Genomic DNA, 5,017 nt, shown 5'->3' on the forward strand with positions numbered 1-5,017 from the left:
GCGCTGTGTTCAAATAGTTCTGAGTCTCCAGCAGCCTATGTATTTTCCATTCAAGGTTGTCAAAACACAGAGAGAGAGTATCAACACAACATGTAGTCGGCCCGGCCGCTACCAAAGCTTTTTTATCAAACAGCGGTTGGGGTTTTTAAAATAATGGGCCGATTCTCTCACAGAGAAGCCCAATAAAGCCTGTTGAAAAAGGCTAATTCATTAGTAATCGTTTTGTTTTTTTACTCTTAGGGGCTTGAATTTTGTTACTAGAAACGAAAAGAGTCACAGACTTTTATTTCTGAAAATCTAAACCATCCTCTTGTCTGTTTTTTTTTTCATATGAAGTCTTTACCCTTGAAGAAGTATTGAGATTGTGGAAATCTACGACGGAAAAAAATTGTAAGTTCCAATTCGATCACAGAGTTCATCGAAACCGTTTCCTCCTCGTCGTGCAATCTATAGATCTGATCAATTGTTGTTAACGCACATGATTACGACGGATCGAATTAGGGTTTCTATTTTTTTTTTTTTGTGAATTTGAATAAAAGTTCGATTTTTTTTCAGAATCGGTAAATCATGGAAGGAGAGAATCTGATTAAAGATCACGGCTTTGTGGCCGCTCCTCTGACGTTCTTCGTCGTCGTCGTGTTCCAGTTGCTGTCAAAGAGGCTAGACCAGTTGAAGAAGGTAAATAATCAAAACGTTTTCATGAGTAATCAATTTGAAAAGTCACCTTCTTTTGGAAGTTTATGCAGAAAGGGTCGAAGAACACGAGGGAAGCGGACTGAGATCTGAGATTAAGCAGCTTTTGAGAGAGGCCACTGGGTTGTCTCAGTAAGTACTTTTGTTCTGTTCTTTTTTTTTTGTCTGAAGCTGTGTTGTAACAATGAGTGAGTTTGTTTATGTTTGGTGCAGGCCAGCCACGTTTGCGCAAGCGGCTAAGCTTAGGAGGTCTGCAGCTAGTAAAGAGAAAGAACTTGCACAATGTGAGTATATGCGTTGTACATGTCAGCTCTATAGGGTAGTTAGATTTAGAAATGAATACAGTCTGGTGGTTAGATGGACCCACCAGAGCATTGAATATTTTTGGTCTTATATAGCTGTGTGTGTGTGTTTGTTTATGTTTTTTTTTTTGTGAAAATCAGATTTGGAGCATCACAATAAAGAAATTAATCTGTCATACGATCTGTATGGAAAGGTTCTGCTTGCTTCAAAGGTAACAGGCTTCTTTTTTTTTGTTCTTTTGAGAACTCCTTATTTGAGATTTACTAAGAACTTCGTCTCTAGGTTGTGGTATATATAATCTTGGTACTTTGGTTCTGGAGGACTCCAATTGCCATTATTGCTAAACAACTTGTTCAACCCTTTGGTGAGTAATGTTAGAGTTTGCCAGTTAATTCTGGCTTTGGTACAACATAGGTTGAAAAAAAAATACTGAATGTGGTGTGATTCTTAGGGAGGCTGTTATCTTGGGGGACAGGAGGTCACTTGACAGGCCATGTGATGGTAAGTTCCTTCTTTCTCAGTCCATTTCTTTGGGGGTGTTTTGATAATTAAGAGTGTTGGTTGTGTGAATAATGCAGGTTGGGATCATACCGTGGCTAATACTCTCAACCAGAGTGAGCAAATATGTGTGTAGGTTCGTGGAGTTCTAAACCACAGTCCTGAAGAGAGTGGAGTCTAATGTTTTAGGAGTCGCTTGTGGTCAGACTTGTTCTTTTTCTCATCATCTACCTACCTTGACATTTTTGTACATGATACGAATCTTGTTCTCCGGTTTGTGTTGGATTTGACCAATAACAAGTTTTTTTTTGTGTTTTCATAGTTGTAACGACATTGGCCGAATGTCACTAAGATCAGTCTCCACTCTACGTATTGTCAACTTTCATCTTTTAATTAGCCGACTTTGGACAACCAAAAGACGCGTGGTAGTGTGTACTTATTTAGCACGATGCAGTGCATGTGCTTCATTAAGATGTGCCAGTATATTGGACTCCCAGTATATTACACACCCGAACCTATTTTAAAACAAAAAAAGAAAGAATAAGGAAACAAAAATGGGAGTGGGTATTGGTAGTAATATCCACTTCCACCTACTCAGCTAGTCTCATTAGCGGTTGATCTTAATTAATTATGAAAACAACTTTAGTCATATGTTGTTTGATAAGACATGAAAATGCACCTGTAACATCTATTTAGATCTTCATTACAAACATGGGCACTGAATCATATAACCAAATATGGGTTTGGTTAGAGGCTAATAGAGGGAGATGTGTCGTGATAAATAAGAAGAGAAAATGTTCATTTATAGTTGTCTGTGTAGTACTTGTGTGCGGGGGCCATACAAAGTCCCATCTTAATAAAGATAGATAAAGATATAGTCGCAATGCAAATTTCATATGTGACATTAGAAAATTCTTTTAGAACTATCAGTAGAATTTCAGAATAATGTGTGTATTGAGAATTAGATTTAAAATGACATCAATTTTTGTGAAATTCACAAACGAGCAGATTTTGGTTAAAGTAGAAATGCTAGATAAACTCGAGAAATGTATGGTTTTATTTAGTTTAGTTGTTCTTCCATTGTATTTGTGTGTTTGTCTATTTTGTATGATCTATTTTATATCTTTGTTTGTCTTTTACAGAGTTTGAAAACGTAAGAGTTGAAGACTATTGAAGTTTGAGTTTCAAGACTGTATTTGAAGTTGACAATTTTGGTTTTCGAATGATTTTGAACACTTAATATTTTTGTTTGTTTTTTATATATACTTTGACAATTGCATTTGAAGTTTGATTATGAATAAATTTGTTTATGGAGTTTAAACACTGTTGCCTTAAGTTCATGTGTTTATAGATTTATTTAATTTCTAATTTTATCTTGTTTATGTTTTCTTTCTCTTAACTATCATTTCTAAATTATGTCAAGATACATTTAGCCCTGGGCATTCGGATGTTCGGTTCGGTTTCGGGTAAAAACCATTCGATTTCGGATATATCGGATATATCATTACTATACCCAATCGGTTCTTATGAGATTTCGGTTCGGTTTCGGTTCGGTTCTGCTTTGGTTTCGGGTCGGTTTCGGATATCCATTTAATATGTGATTCAAATATATATAGATAAAATATTTTAGTTAACATGTTAATCTAAGTGGTCTACTAATTATATACTTGCATAATCGTCAATCCAAACAAAGTTCGAGTTTCTAAAATGTCAATTTTATAATTTTATAAATATTTACTTTATTTTAATATAAAATAACACATATATTTATAATATAAGAGTGTAGATGAAAGATAATGTGGTCATGTAGTATCAATGTTCTCACCTTTCCTATCAAATTCAGGTTCGAATGATATTGATGGCATTTTACTTTGTTCTCACCCTTCCTATCCAATTCAGGTTCGAGTGGTATTGATTGCATTTTACCTAATAACAGAAAGCTTAATTTAATTTTTCGGAATATTCGGATATCCATTCGGTTATCGTTTGTTTCGGTTTGGTTACCGTTTTTTCGGATATAAAAGACATAGAAACCGTTCGGGTATTTTAGGATTTCGGTTCGATTTCGGTTTCGGATATTTTGGTTCGGTTTCGGTTTTTCGGATCTGATTTTTTTGCCCAGGGCTAGATACATCCATAATTAGTGTAAAATTATTTAGGTTTGCTAAGTTTGTGAACTAACATGATTATTTTTGAGTCACATACATATATTTAGGTAAAAGAAACTCGAATTAGTTACAACTTCATTTAAAGTTGAATCGAGTTTGTGTTATAAATTATACTAGATTCTGACCCGTTTTTTGAAAAGCGGTATATTTTTATAAATTATTTTTGAAATTTTTAATTTTTATATTTGAGTTTTTTTGTAATCATATTTGTATTTAATATTTAATTTAACTTGATAGAATATTCTTTTAAATAAATGAGTTACTTAATTGAAATAACATATATCAATAGGTTATGTTCCTATTTAATATAATAGATTCGAACCAAATTCGAAAAAAAAACGAAACCGAGTTCAAACCGAACTTTATAAACATCTGATGGAAATTATTTTCATAAACCTAAAATCTAAAACTCAACTGAAGATGATCTTTATTTAGATATCCGAAACGTTAAACTCTAAATCTAGTAACGTGAACTAATTATTTGGGTCTTTGAAAAGCCTCTTCTTTCTACTCAAATTTAAAGTGATATTTTTCTTTTTAAAAGATTGATGCTTTAGATTTTAATTAATAACTTTATTTTTAATAAAGTATAAAATTATGAATGATATTTTTAGAAAATAACTATAACTTTAATAGGCTAACTAGATTTTGATCCGCGCTTAGAAAGCGCGGGATTATTTTTGTTGACATATTTATTACCCTATTTATTTGCTCACTAATATGTTTGTACGCATTTGGTTTTCGGTTTGGTTCTAATTTGTATTTTTTTTTGTTTTCAGATTCATTCCAGTTTGATTTCTATTTCTCGATTCAAGAATATAAGAATCGTTCGGTTAATGAATTTGGATTTGATTTTGGTTTGGTTAACTTAGTTTTCGGTTTGGTTCGAATAACAATGTTAAGAACCCGTTAAAATTTTGAGTTCAATTCGACTATGGTCCGATTCTTGTTTTTAGATAATTTAGAGTAATTGGGGTAAAATGATCGATTTTTGGAAAAATAACGGATAATTCAGATAAATATAGATATTTTAGCTAAAGAGTAATCGAGTGATTCTATTCTAGCAGAAAATTAAAATAATTTTAAATATTTTGGATAAAAAATAGTATGAAAATTCATCTTTTGGGTAGAAATATAAGAATTGTTCGGTTATTTATGAATTTGTATTTGATTTGGTTTGGTTAATTTGGTTTCCGGTTTGGTTTGGAAAACCATTAAAATTTTGAGTTCAATTCGACTATGGCCCGGTTCTTCTTTTTTTTGGATAACTTAGAGTAATTAGGGTAAATGATGTTTTTGAAATTTCAAAAAAAATAATGGATAAGTCGGATAAATTTAGATACTTTGGATAAAAA

General features: G+C 32.4%; 1 non-coding gene across 1 annotated transcript; it reads left to right on the plus strand.

Moving 5' to 3' along the window:
* The first annotated feature begins 243 nt into the window (after positions 1-243).
* LOC108831185 (protein GET1) lies at positions 244-1,860 on the plus strand. Its single transcript, XR_008938088.1, has 8 exons — positions 244-390; positions 556-678; positions 747-825; positions 907-977; positions 1,137-1,207; positions 1,279-1,360; positions 1,448-1,497; positions 1,575-1,860. It is a non-coding gene; the product is annotated as a protein GET1 (transcript).
* The last annotated feature ends 3,157 nt before the right edge of the window (positions 1,861-5,017 follow it).

Source organism: Raphanus sativus, chromosome 8, assembly GCF_000801105.2.
Source record: "Raphanus sativus cultivar WK10039 chromosome 8, ASM80110v3, whole genome shotgun sequence".
NCBI lineage: Eukaryota > Viridiplantae > Streptophyta > Magnoliopsida > Brassicales > Brassicaceae > Raphanus > Raphanus sativus.